Genomic DNA, 15,216 nt, shown 5'->3' with positions numbered 1-15,216 from the left:
AGGTGAAATGAAGTAGCCACACAGGTACACCTGCTCGCTCCCGTACCTACCCCAGCCTTTCTTCAGTGCTTTTTCTTTTACAGATTTCACTCCGTTGCCAAAGTTGAACTGGGAGCTGCTCGAAACAGTAAAGTTCATTGCAGCTTTGATTTTGAGCAAAACGACAAAGAAGCTCCCGTTCGGTAAGGGTCTTCATTTCATTGAACCACCATGAAAAACAGCATTGACCGGAAAATTAAGCGCTCAGTGTGATCAGCAGTAATTTTTGAAACTGCTCTTCCTGCCAAAGTTTCGCAGACACCAGTGTTCTCGCCCTGCGAAAAACCGTACACGTGTCAATGTTATTTCCCCACTTGGACAGGCTCACCCATAAATGCAAAGTTAGGAATAAATGAAGCGTGCATCTCGTAAAATCAATGTTTTTATTGATTTTCGTTACGACCAAAGGGATTACAAGCAGCAGGTTACCTCGTGCTGCACTGCGCTTTCCGGTACAGGCGCTGAAACACATCCTACACTGAAAGGCAAAAAATAAAAATGAACATAACGTGCATTCACTGCTTGCTGTAAGCCTATTTCCTCCAGTTGATAGTCCAAGTTGAAGGCTGCGGTTTGAAGCATCCCAGCCGTTAATTTCGTTATGCACCGTCTATCCTAACATGCTTTCAGTAACATATCCAAAAAACTTTTGAGTTTTCGGTCCATTGTGTCTCACGCAGTGGGAAGTTACAGAAGCCTATTAACGAACAGAAAACCGCATGAAGCCAAAAAAATTCTTGAAAACTAAACAAGATAAATTCTGTGCCTAAGACATTGCGTCAGGCATGTTTCTTGCAATTATTGCAATTTCGTTATCTTTGACACGACTAAAACAAAAGAAGCTTAGTAGACGCAATTCAGGAAAGAGAGAATAGACGGACGAGGTTGCCTATGCTAGATAGGCTAAACTTTAACAATAAAATTCTGTATTAGATGCCAGTGTAAAGGAATGGCTTCCATCCTACTTCTTCTGCCAGCGAGTCTCACGGCAGCACTTCCCATTGAATCCGAAGCGTATCCTCGAACACGTAGCCGTTGTCCCTGATAACGCGAAGATTAAACGACGGATGAAGAAAACAACATGTTCGGTCACTTGATGTTTTAGGCTTTTGTACCGCTCAGATACACGGCGTGGCTTGATTTCAATGAAGCGTTCAGCAAAACTGGCTTGTGGGTCTATGAGCCCCAGTCGTATTTTGTGCTGTAATGGCCACTCAACAGCATCGTCATTGTCACCCTTCTGCAATTTGAGAATCGTATTCAGGTGCACAGATTCGCCGTCCTTTCTTAGGTATAGTCCAGGTGACATGCAGTACCCACACAAGCACACCTGGTCGCTTACGTACTCAACCCAGCCTTGCGTCAGCGCTTCTGCTTCGAGCATTTTCACCCCTTTGACATCGAAGATGACATGCTCTCCTCGTGGTTCATCTCTTCGCAGCAATGTCTGAACGCGGTCCAGTTTCTTCTCGCTGTTGTCTAGAATTCTAAGTTTGATTTCACGAAATGATGCTACAATTTGTGAGCAATTGTCGTAGATCTCTCTCGTTGCGGTCGTCCACTCATCTTTCATTTTTTCTTCAATTGTTTTTAGGTTCTTCGAAAGGCTATCATTCCACGTTATCAACCGCTCTTTCAGCTGCTCGTCATCACTGCCGATTTTGCACACACCTGTTGTCACACTTTCTTCAACTTGGCTCGTTGCTTCGGTCAGTTTTCCTGTGTGCGCTTCTTTAAGAGTGTTTATCGCGTGGGACTTATTGTTCGGTCTATCTTCATGGCACTGAACATGAGATATTAACTGTCCTAGATGCGCTCTAGTCTCCTCCGCTGGTTCCTCAATGATTTGTTGGAATGATGTTGAAAGGGCTGCGTCTTCCGTGTTGTTGAGCCGATGGCCAGACTCGGGTGCAAGAGGCGTCGACGGTGTTGCACAGTCCGATCTCAGGTGTGCACACACATCGCTGCAAAGAACCGAGGCCGAACACTTGGGGCACCGTGCAGAGTGGTGTCGACATTCTCGCTGGAAATGCTCGGAGAGCAGGGAAGCAGCCAACACAGTCCCGCAGCCGTGCTTTGCGTTCCAGCATTTAACCTGAAAGGAATAAAGCAAGAATGTTACGAAAACTGTAGCGGTTGTAATAATCAGTCGGCAGCAGTTTGCGGTGCGATATTCCTAAACCTTGTTTGCTGTTGAAGGTCGCCTCAGTTTCATTTTTTGAACTGCCTTGTGGGATTTATACTCCTGTCACACGGGCATTTCGAGGGCCCTCGAACCGATAGTCGATCGACTCAAAGGCGATCGAGCGCTGCTGCACGGGATGTTTCAATGGCGATCGAGTCAATAGCCTATCGAGTCAACGCAGCAGTGCAGAACTCCATCGAGATTTCGAGGGCCTTCGAGCGCTGCCCAAGGTTGCTAGCGTTGCTTGGAGCGGCGCCAAGCGCACTTTCGTACACGACACATTCATGGTACAAAAGCATGAACAAACATTATTCGCCTAGACTTTAATGCAAGCAGTCTTTACAGTAATTCTAAAATTGTATCAGACTGGTTTCAAGCGCATTAAGCGCAATAATTTGGCGTTGCGGTATTTGCGTTGACAACATGGCGGCGCCCTGCCCGTCCGCTTCGCAGCGATAACAACTTCGTCGCTAATCCCTCAAAGCAATATCGTGTTCTAAGCTGTTGTATTCGCCTTCGATTTGCCCATTCTTAACCTCGCATAAACTTTCAAGAGACAAATAGCTTTTGCTTTTAAGATACCAAGGCGACTTCCCACGTGTTAAGCCAGACGAAGCAGCGCTCCGACGCAGTTGGACTGGCTTGGTTTTGGCTCGTCTTGTATTAGAATGGCTACAGCAGTGTCTGCATCTGTCCGTCGCGTACGCGGAATTAAAAGGATTTTAAACGACATGCGCGTATGCGTGTATTTAAGCATTTCGTATACATTTATCAAATATTTTTTTTGTAAAATCTGAAGTAGCGATTGTGGCGCGACACAAGCGTAGCGTGAGACACGAGAACCATTTCAATGGACATTAAGATTTGCCGTGTAGCAGCGACACAACTCCTTTGAGTTCGATAGTGATAGAGAATCTCGAAGACCCTCGACTCGATCCGCATTGAAACTGGCCGTGTGACAGGGGTATTAGTTACGAACCTGTTTCAAAGTGTGTGAGGTTGAATTGGGGAGATAAGTACGTTCTCTCCACTCAATAGCGGCTGACACGGTTCAAAGCCGCCCCAAACCCCACCCCGTGATCGCGTACGCTACCGAGCGCTCGCCGACCACGGCGGGACTTGCTCTGAAGGAACAAAGGAACGACACATTGGCTGACACAAACAGGCATTTATTGCTACAGAAACAATAACGCCAGCTAGCAACAAGGTACGCTAATGAATCGAGGACGTCCGACTCACCAGCAAGGTTCCGAGCGAATGTTCGCCCGTGCTAGGGCAAGGGATATATCCTCCGAAGGCAGGACGGGACGAGTACGGGAGCCTGTCTCCCCGTCGCTTCCTCGCCCCGCCGCCGATGAGCGGAGCCGCGATCGACACGTCCGCTCGGCCGACGATCCCAGCCGAAGCCCCCTCTCCCGCGCGCGGGCTTCGGCAGTCTCCCGCGCAGCGATGCTTGTGCCCTCTCTTGCCAGTTAATGTAACTGACAAGAGAATGCGCTCAGCCTCGAGGTGAGACTGCCGCTGCACGGTGCCTCGCGGGAAAGCAAACTCAGGGGGCGGCAGGGCAGGTCCCCACAAGTGTTAATTGAGTAACACTTCGCCCACGCATCGTGGGTTCGGGCCAGAGCAAGACGCGCCTGCGCTTTCGCTCCGAAGGAAGGTAGGCGCAGTTCTTTAAGAGCACCAGTGTTTATTACACAGGAAGCTGCATTACATAACACTGCACTGATTCCCAGACCTCAGTACAACCCATAGGCCAGCCGCAGAACCCGAAAGCGGGCCTGCGGAGTCGCGCGCGCAAAGCAAGGGCTACACACGCGCGAGACGGCACAGTCCAGGGCGATAGCATGACGCACGGCCAACCAGAGGGATAGATCGCGCGCGACACAACCCGAGGGAGGATGGGGAATGCGCGGAGCACATCTTGACGACGCAGGTCGCACATCGATGGTCCATCGCGCGTCGTCACCGGCAGTGGCCGGCGATGACGAAGAGCCAGCCAAATCAGACCCTCCCGAATCCGGAGCGCGTGAGCGCCGCACAGGCGGGCGACGGGACTCTGGAGGCTCGGGCCTGGACTGAAGCATGCATACTAGGTGCGCAAAGATACACCACCCGCGCTCTTGGTCCGCCGCAAAGTCTGGGGCACCCAGGGGGCGAAATATACGCACCTTTCTGCTGCCCGACTCGGTGGCGATCTCCCCGTTCATTTCCCGCTAAGGCCTCTCGCCGAAATTCGCTATCATGAAGCCCAGTCAGACGGAAGCAAAGGGTTGCGTTGGCGCAATTCAGCCTTGTTTTGAAGCTGTTTTTTAGCGCAAGGAAACTTGCGCTGGAAATAGATATGTATATATAAAAACGGGCCTTTCAAGTGGCTTACAAGTGACAAGTAACGAACCCAGATGCTCCTATGGGATGAGCCAAGCGCTCTACTCTCACCCACCGTAGTCATATTTGAACGGAAGAAGCCTCCGTCTGTGCAATATAAACTTGATATCAGCGAAACATTCGTGAATGTCTCAGCTGGCGGCAACGCCTATGTGGCCCATAGTCCTCCTAGCAAACCAAAAAACCACTTCGTTCGTATGAAAGACCAGCTGGAGGAGATAGGCTGCGCTTGCGTCGTATATGTAGGTGCCATTGACGATTGCAAAAGGCATTTCATAGAACAACAACACAACGTTAAAAAAATGGCCAGGCTTAGCTTGGTTAACCCAAGAATGCGTTGCATATCTCGATGGAGTTCCGTGCTGCTCTGTTGACTCGATAGGCTATTGACTCGATCGCCATTGAAACTGCCCGTGTAGCAGCGCTCGATCGCCTTTGAGTCGATAGACTATAGGTTCGAGGGCCCTCGAAATGCCCGTGTGACAGGGGTATAAGACGGTCCCGGCGAAGGAGCGCAGCTCTTTTATACATATGCCGTCACGTCAATCATAGCGCAGCGCCCCTAGCGGGAGTCAGGTTGTGGCTGCGGCCGCGCGCGACCGCGCCAATTGGGGCCCAGCTTTTCCTCCGTGACGTCACGCGCCGGCGCAGCGCCCCTAGCGGGAGGGGCGGGAGTCAGGTGGTGGCTGCGGCCGCGCGCGACCACGCGAGTTGGGGCCGAGCTTTTCCTCCGTGCCGTCACGCGCCGGCGCAGCACCCCTAGCGGGAGGAGCGGGAGTCAGGTGATGGCTGCGGCCGCGCGCGACCGCGCGAGTTGGGGCCAAGCTTTCCCTTCGGCTGTCGTGACGTCACGTCACGTGGTTTGGTGGCTGCCCGGCCGCGCCCAAGGGCTGAACTGAGTGATTGCAATATGCAACGCATAAAAGAAAGCGTGAGATATAACGCTTCATTAGACCTAGGAAGAGACACAAGGCTTACTACCCCTCTGAACCTGTGCAAAGGAGTCCACCAACATTTTGTTATTGTTCCTTTCGCGTGAAAAATAAATTGCATTTTTCCGGTCCTTGCTACCCGCTGCGGTGGCTGAGTGGATAAGGCGCTCGTCTACTGAGCCGGAGTACCCGGGTTCCAACCCGACCGCGGCGGCCGCGTTTCGATGGAGGCCAAACCCAAAAACTCTAGTGTGCTGCATGATGTCAGTGCACGCTAAAGATCCCCAGCTGGTCGAAATTTCTTCGGAGACCTCCACTACGGCACCTCTTTTCCTCTTTCTTTTACTCCCTTCCCTTGTTGCGCGGTTCCAGTGTCCACCAACATAAGATGGCCCCATCGGTCGCGAAGGACTTGGTATTCCACCGTTCTTATAGACCGGAAACAGCCGATAACCGTGGCAAACTGAGCCCCCATGCCGAATCACAGCGCCATGATTGGCGGCGCGCTATCTGCTTACCGCCACACGGCGCCTCTAAGGCAGCCGGTAGCCGGATGTCGAAACTGCGTCTGGCGCCGGTTCCGATCTACGTTCCAGTGCGCGTCAGGTATGAGTGAGACTGCACACATTCTTTTGAGGTACGAAATTGGGAATGTGTGTTATTAGATAGAACAGAACGCAGCTTTTGCACGCTTTCCCACGTACTCAAATGCCTTCATCGCTGGAGTGCAGCACTGCCTGCAGCGGAAGGGAGTACTATAGGTCGATAAGATTGGTGACTCTTTCTCTGCAATTAGCCTGGACCTGGGATACTTGTTTGTAAAATCTGCTGTTCCACAATCATAAAGGGCAAAATACTGGTGAAAAAATTAGGGCGATACTTAAACTCCCCCTGGAGTGTATAATGCGGTAACGTAGCGTTTTTTTTAAATATCCAAATTACCATTAACCGTGGACAATAAAAGAAGATAGATGCAGGCTGACGCGCTCTCATGCGCACGGTTGAGAGATGACGATGACGGCAGCTTCCAGAGTTAAGTACGAAGAGCTGGCAGTTGAACACTGAAGAAGAGGGGCATTTGACAAAGACAACACATTGCAAGCGTAAAGAGCACTGCCCGAAACGTATGTCAGAAACCGCACACCCTGCTCCTTGTTCGAAACGAGCGATGACGTCACAGCTCTCTAGCGACGTTCGGTGGGCTCTGCAACGAGAGCACACTTTCCGCTTCATTTTCGAGGACGCGCGACGCATCTTGGGATTTTTCGCTCGCAGCGCCGACCCCCGGCTTCTGCGGCATGGTATGCGTATGGCCCTCGTGTTACTATGGCAACCGGAAAAAGAGTACGTTTGTACCTCCACATTAACAGCCGCGGTGACACGAGTACCCAGTAGCTTTGTTTGCCAAAGTGCTGAACTACACCGTACTTCTGTACCGCACTACGTTGAGCCACGACAGTAAAAAGAAGAAAGGGTGCGCCTTATCGTGAAAAACAAGAAAAAATTCTTCAGGGCTCCATTAAAGGAGCTTCCCCTCCACCCTTAAACTATCTCATCTAGCTCGCCAAGCATGCATAACAGCGGGCTGTAACAGCCAATTATGACAGTACGTCAAGCTACTTGTCGGATATCGCAGATAAGAACGTTCAGCAACCATCGTTGCGTTTTCTTTACAAGCTAAACAAAAATTGGAGAACTCTTAGGATTCGCTTTTAGGAGTGCAATGCAAGAGTGTGTTGCCGCACTGCCGTGGAGTCTACGGAACACCATCGTCCGTTCGGCGCGACACCTTGTCCGGTATACAAATCGTTCTGCTACGTACGGTGAAACAGACGCGCAGAGCGGAAACCACGTAGAAGCGCTGCCAGGCGCCTAGCCGAAACGCGCAGGACTCAAGTTGCAGTCGTTGTTCGTCGACACATTGTTCTAGACAAACCCGATGCCACGAACGCCAGCACAGCTTCCGCGCCGAACGAATGGGCAGCAAGCCGCAAACTTCGTGGTGAACGCGCTTTGGATATGCGCTGCGTTGTCCGTCGCTCACCGCGTGATTCCTGCGTGCCCGCGCAACCCCACTGCGCCCGAACGACTGGAGCGGAAGGCGCTGCCGTTGCGCGCTATCTGTCGGGGCAGTGGCGTACATTGCTAGAAGGAAGAGGAGGAGGAGAGATTTTACGATCACGGCCAACGCCGCCGATGACACCGGCTTTTCTGCGACTCGAGCTCCTTAACGCTGTCGCATTAAAATAACATGACATATCCAAAAAACTACTCCGCGCAACTTAATTTTAACTGCTCGATATATCTGCATGTAGTTCAGATTACGACTAGCGGCTCAAAGCCACAATAAAGCAGAAATGACTGTCCCTCTATTGTTGAAACCTTCAAGAGCTCCGAATAACATTCACGGCTCCATATTGCGGCTTTTTTGTACATCCTGTATTTCCTAGATTCATAATGCTCTGAAAACGACAGCAGCGTTCATTCGCACCTTGTGACAGCTTTGAACTGCAAGTAAGCCAGCAATTTTTTTAATCTCTTTGGCTACCGCCACCCGACGAAGGGTTCATCGCCTTATCACGGTCCAGCTCCGTGGAAAACCAATGAGAGTAGACACTTGAGGAGAAAGCTGTAGCTTGAGAGATCGTAGTCTGTCAGCCCTTTCCCACGTGCGCTCGTAACAACTGCCAACATTGTGTGACGGCGCCATCGGCGAGTGAAATTATGCACAACTGAGCATGGTTATTCCTTCTTTCTCTTACTGCATGATGTGGACGTATTTCTTTCTACATTAGATGGTTCGCAGACAGCAAAGAGCGAAAAGGAGAAAGCAGTGAACGAAAAACAGCTTGCAGCAAATATAGAACGAAAAAGTTGCACCGTACCACGTGTTATCAAGAATGTTATTGTTTACTGGGAAAGAAAAAAAACAATGATTATCTTCGGTCGTGAGCAGTGCGAATGAAAATTACATATAATGCTTCCCCGCGGGGGAGATTTGGAGACATTTTACTGCTGCTGGCTATACTAAGGTTACGATATACAAAACTCGGTCCCTAGTATAGCTGTTGGAACGATCCCACAATCCAGCCTTTCGAGGGGGGAGGGGAGGTGGTAGGTACTAATTTCTGATTTACAAAGGTTTAAAGAGAAGCTGAAGCACTTTTCAAAAATACTGAGTTCCGTGCAATATTTTTTAGTTTTTAGTCCACTGAAAAAGACTATCCCATTCAAAAACGGCTGGAATAAGCGCAAAAAGTTGTTTTATAGACGGGAACGAGCGCCATTGCCTCAGGGCGCCGAGCGAGCGCCGCTGTTGCCCGAGATTGGTCGGGTCCGTGGTGACGTCATCCACGGGGATCTCCGGCCAGCATATCCGATCGGACTGCGAGGACGATAAATGTACAAAGTGTGGGGCGAGAGGAACCCTCGACCATATAATTTGGGAGTGCGCTTACTCCCCAGGCAGGGCGCAAAACATTAGCAGTAGGGAAGCCTGGGAAATCTTGCTGCGGAGCTCGGACCCTGAGCTCCAAATCACCGCCGTCCAACTGGCAGAAGAGGCCGCCGGCGAAACCAACCCGGCCAGCATCGAATGCGACCATCCCGTGCGGCTGGGCCGCTCCTAAGTCCTCTCCCCTGTAACGGTGGGTGAGACAGAGCGGCCCAGGCGGTGTGGTCTTTCTCTGTTGGACAATAAAAGTTTTCAACAACAACAACGGCCAGCACCGATGGCGTTGCGGCGTAAAGCGTTGCTTGAACTGGCTTAAGAACTACATTTTAGAAATTATGGATAATTCAAGCAGTGTTCAACAGTTTTAACTCACACGAATATGTTCGAGCCATCAGCGGCTTCAAAAAACGGCGGTGCGAACGATGCCGCGGAGGGCGCCAGCAGCGAAAGTCAAGCCGGGACATTAGTACGTGTTGGAAATCTCGACTGATAAGTATGTTTTGCGTAGTTGCATGCGCGTGCATATCTTTTGTGTAGGTTCATATGCAAGTGGCAATACAAAAAAAAAAGGAAATCGCGTCGAAACGTTGTTGTGTACCGCTGCAGCATACGAGCCAGGCCGCCAACTTCTCGTAACGCCTCTAAACGTGATCGAACTCAGATCACAGGCATGCCTACAGGAGTTGCACGAGTTAAAGAATTTCTGCGTTCATTTATTTATAGTGACGTGCCTAATTACCCCCGAAGGCTTCTTAGAACTAAAAACAATGCCAAACTGGAGGTGTTTGAGTGGATTAAATCCTGTACTACAGCGCATGGAGACGAGACGACTGAGAAATAAGTCGTGTGCGCTATTCCTTCTGCCGCATGTTCGGGCTACGGTCCAACCACGAAACATATGCACTTAACCCAGCACGTTTTTTTTTCACATGCTGAGGACGATTTTGAACAATAGCTATGGCTGTGTTTCGGAGATCCCAATGCTGCTCTTCAAGACAAGTGTTTTGCGAGATATAGTTGCGGCTGTTGCGGATCGAGATGACGAGCAGAATTACTTGTGGTCGATATATGCGTATCGCGGCTCGACGATTTGCCGTTCTGGCGCAAGGAAAAATTTGCATGAATTCCGGCACAATTGTTGACCGTCAGTCATGACCAAACATTCATGAATGCAAATGTTTGCAATGCTCAAGTATACTAGGTTGATATAATCGGTTTTTTGTTCAATTAGGAACAGCTACATGTTTAAAATCAGTTGCTGGGCGTGTTGGTACTTCATGCTAACATTCACAGCGCAAGACGAACACGGACACGAGGGGAGACACCACAAAGCGCCGACTTCAACAAAAGTTTATTGCTGTGCGAGCGACTATATATGGTGTACAGCGGGCATGCGCAGCAACGAAAAGGTACAATCATGAGCATCTGGTAGCGGCGCTACATCGCAAGCGACCACATCATTTTCTGCACACGACAAAAAAAAGGAAAAAACAAAAAGCTAAAAAACCTAAAAAGCAGTACGCGCACAAGAACGTCGAAGCCATAATACTCATTCCGAAATTGCAGAGATTGCAAAAAAAAGGGATCACTGTGTCAGCACTCCATCATTGCTGTTAAGTGATAAGGAGCGTCATATCTTGCGAATTTCGGAATGAGTATTATGGCTTCGACGTTCTTGTGCGCGTACTGCTTTTCAGATTTTTTAGCTTTTTGTTTTTTCTTTTTTTGTCGTGTGCAGAAAATGATGTGTTCGCTTGCGATGTGGCGCCGCTACCAGATGCTCATGAATGATTGTACCTTTTCGTTGCTGCGCATGTCCGCTGTACACCATATATAGTCGCTCGCACAGCAATAAACTTTTGTTGAAGTCGGCGCTTTGTGGTGTCTCCCCTCGTGTCCGTGTTCGGCGCTGTGAATGTTAGCTACATGTGCTGCGTGATGATGAAAGATTAAGGGGATTGCTAGTGCTGCCAGGAGGTGCAAGGAATAAGGGAAAAGCAAAATGGCACATGCGAAAATGCACACAGTGCCGAACGAGCTGAAAAGAGTTCAATACTGTGCCTCAGAAAGGCAGTGCTAAGGTGTCTTTAGCTCACCATGGATGTGAACCAGCTGTAAAAGGCAAAAGTTTACACAGAATTAAGAAAGTAATATAACTGAAAGGGAAAATTGATGCACATATTTTGTACGGGCATTTTCGGTATGCTGCGTGCCAGCAGTTTGCCTGGCTATCGTGTAAGAGGCTGGGGGAGAACAGCCGACGGATTCTTCCAACCAATGTGCTGAGCGCTGTTCGGAACAGTTACCTTGCCAAAACTGGTTTATATTCAGGCTTCAAGCATTAAACAATTCAATAGAACGCCCGAAACAGACAAAGCAAGCAGCACTGGCAGAAGATTAAGTTGATCGACCGTTCACCAAAGCGCGGGCCACAGCAGAGCAAACACAGCCGAACGGCCGGCCGACTCTCCGTGAATAGCGTCACTTCCGCCAGTGCTCCCTTTTTGCAGTCCCCCCACCCGGTGCTTCCGGAAGCGACGAGGGCGTGCAGGCGGCGGGTTTTAAGAAGCGATTGCAGCTCTTTCTTCGGACAGAATCGAGAAAAAACTTAAAACATGATTTTCAAGGTCCCTTCTTCCCAACGACATTGGTTCAGTCTATTTGAAAACTGTTTCAGCCTCGCTTTAACGTCCCAGAGCGACTAATGCTATGAGGGACGCCGTAGTGAAGGGCTCCGGAAATTTGGACCACCATGGGCTCCTTAACGGGCATTGGCATCGCACAGCACTCGGGCCTCCAGAATTTCGCCTCCATCGAAATTCGAACGCGCGGGCTGAGTACCGAGCCCGCATCTTTCGGGGCAGCAGCCGAGCGGCATAACACCTCAGCCACCGCGGAGCCTTGGGGTAGGTTCTATTCAACCCTCGGTCATCTTTTAGCTGTGCTAAATGCTATACGTGGACATCCCAAGTTAACCGAGATGCGTAGGCAAATTGGTACACATTTACGGATGAAACACAGCGGGACACACGGGACAAGAAAATAACGGGCGAACAATGCACTACTGCGGTCCCCCGCAATACGGCACGGTAGTACAGTGCAGTGGAGGGCAGCTTTTTGGCGAGCAATCAAAGCGACTGATTCCGTCTGTTCTTTTCTTGTCCCATGTGTTGCGCTGTGAATTCCTTCGTAGACATTGTAAGACTATCTATTGCGGAAAAAAGGGGTCGAGATGACGTTTCAAGACAAAAGGAAAAGGGTGGAAGTTTGGTGACTAACCTCTCGTCTCAGGAGCTGCTCTGGAGGAGGGTCCCTCCACTCGACATCGTCTTCGTCGAGCCACTCATGGCCGTCGAGCGGACAAACGTGGGAGCCTTCTTGGTCACACTGCTCGTAGCAGGGGTCGCACAGCACGTGCATGCACGACAGCAACGCGGTCCTCTTGCGCACTAATCCGCAAGCACTGCACACCCTGTTCGTCGGAATGGTCTTCACGAAACTCAGAGGTCTCCAGTCCAGTTCAGGGCTGAAGCCGACCAGAGTGTATTGGGAAGCTGCAGAAGGCATCGCTCGTCACGCTTGGTCGCTGCCACACCGAATTAAAAACTGCAATTTTCCGCCCCTCGACGTGCTGGCTGTTACCTGTTTCCTTTTGTAGGTGGTCTTTATGGCGGCTATCACAGCGGCATCGGCTGCCTTTAGCGGAACGTATCGGCTGCTGCGGCTTTTTGACTTCCGTTACCTTTCGTGCTGCAACTTCCAACTTCTTTAGAGCCGTACCTACTCCATTTTTTTTTTATTTTCGCAGGGAATGAAGCGAATAAAAAATTCTGTTCATCGCGTAAGGGAAGAAATAAATTTGAAACGGATCATTAATTGCGACACCCTGCTTGAATCATCGCAGGCAATGAGTGCGGGATAGAAAACAAAGGCTAGACCGCCGCGGTGGCTGAGTGGTTCTGGCGCTCGACTGCTGGCCCGAAAGACGTGGGTTCAATCCTGGCCGCGGCGGTCGAGTTTCGATGGAGGCGAAATTCTAGAGGGCCATGTACTGTGCGATGTAAGTGCACGTTAAAGAACCCCAGTTGGTCGAAATTGCCGGAGTCCTTCACTACGGCGTCCCTAATAGCCTGAGTCTCCTTGGGACGTTAAATCGCCATAAACGAAACCAAAACTAAGGCTAGTTTCGGTTTCAACTACTCCACATCTGGTGACTGCAGGTGAATTCATGCTTAAAACTGAACAATTCCTGCTCACCCGCGAAGCGCTATAAGGCTGCGGCCGTGGCCAAATTGTCGGAGTGGTCGGGATAAGAAGCCGTCTATATTTAGACGACCGTGTCTCGAATCTCGCTCGGGAATGAAGTGTTTTTCTGCTGCATACAGCGTTGTCATGACGACCGCACGGCGCTCTATTTACCTTCCCTACGTTCACCCTGGGAGGAATATGCCCTGACGTCTCTATTTTCTGGACAGTGCTGTACATGGAAGTTTTCAGCCCCTTACTAAGTGCCTGTGGCGTTGTAACTTTGACCGGTCATGTTTCCCGGTTAAAACTGTGCCGCCGAGGTGCGCGTCCACTGGTTGCATCCCGTCCGTGCCACGGTTCTGAATCGAGCGAACTGTGGAACTTTAAGTTTACGACGATTTCCATTTGTGCGGAAAATTCGAGGAGCCACCGGCTCCCTTCTGGCTGGCCGTCCGTCGAGCGGCAGCCGAGATTCGGCTGCTGGCTGGGCCGCTCTCTCGCACGCACACAAACCAGCTGTTTCAGGGAAGACTAAGCAGCTTTCAGAAATAGGCTCTCTGGGAAAATATATCGCTTTTCCTGCATAGTATTACCAGTGTTCGCGGAAACTGGAAAGCCGGTGTATTGTGTTAGTGGGCTCGCTAACTAATTTCTGATAATTAACTTTTTAGTCATCACATCTCGGCAACTGGTTGCAATTATCGATTTCTAGCCGGTCATTAGTAGCAGCCACATCGGTTTTGACAATTTAGAAAACACGATCATACCAGACGCTCTGGAGCAACGAATTCTGGCTACATCGTGCCAAAATACATGCGTTGCCGAAAAGCATGCAGGCAAAGCAACCATTCCGGTCTACGTCACTAATCTAAAAAGCCTAATTATGTCGAGTCGAAAAGACCAGCGCGGAAGCAGACAGGGACATGAGAAGAAAAAACACTGACGACAGGACGAGCGCTGACTAACAACTCTTTATTGTCCAGGAATACCCAGCACAATATATGCCAAAACACCACGTGACAGTCAGGGGGCCAAAGATTACAACCTAATCCACAGTCATCGAGGGGCGGCCAACACATGCTTGAACAAGAAGGAAAAACCACAAAAAGTGAAAAAATGGGGTGAAACTTTATGAAGCGAGCATATCAAAAGTACTTTCACCAGCAAAATACCAAGGCAAAAACAAGTGACAAACAACATCGTGGCCAAAGGGCGGTGTCGAGAACACTTTAACAACAACAAAGAGCGAGCCTAAAAGGGCCCAAGCAAGCGAAGCAAAAGCAGAGACAGAAATCTAAAAACAGATAAAACGTCATGCAACCCTTCAGATGCCACAAACAACTAAAACCAAATGAAAACAACCTAAAAAGCAAAAACTTGTCAACGCCAATAAGGTAAGAGGTAAAAAACAGTCTGCATGTAAAAACACAATTTGGACAATTACCACTTATGAGCCGCACCAAAAAACCTGAGGAGAAGAATGCGCACGGGCTAGCATAGGAGAATTTATGAGCAAACGGGAAGTGGCAGGCGAACACGTAAAATCAGTAATCTTTAGGCATGGTCAAGGAAGCGCATTTCTTTCTCGTGCAGTGAAATTGAGGGCGTGCTTACGCAACTGTCCCCTGCCTTAGCAATAAAGTAGGCCTCAATGACCTCACTTTCTGTTTTGTTTTTTGATGTTGCTAAGAACCTTGTGTTCTCTAATATAGGTTTACACTTGTGGCGAGGCTGGTTGCAGTGGTCTGCTAGATTACTTCCAGACCCTCTATCTACGTTGAGGAAGTGCTCCCTGGCCCTGACATTAAAGAATCTTCCCGTCTGGCCTATGTACACACAACCGCACGTTAGGGGTATCTGATAGACAACCCCTGTCCGGCAGTGTGTGTAACGTTGCCCGTACTCGTAGTGCAGGTCGCCTGTCTTGCCTTATTGTTCAAGACACATATCCTCGATAGCTTGCACGGTGC

The sequence above is a fragment of the Amblyomma americanum genome, chromosome 9 (genome assembly GCF_052857255.1).
Source record: "Amblyomma americanum isolate KBUSLIRL-KWMA chromosome 9, ASM5285725v1, whole genome shotgun sequence".
In the NCBI taxonomy this organism is placed as follows: Eukaryota; Metazoa; Arthropoda; class Arachnida; order Ixodida; family Ixodidae; genus Amblyomma; species Amblyomma americanum.
The sequence above is the reverse complement of the archived record's forward strand: the minus strand, read 5'-3'. Positions refer to the sequence as shown.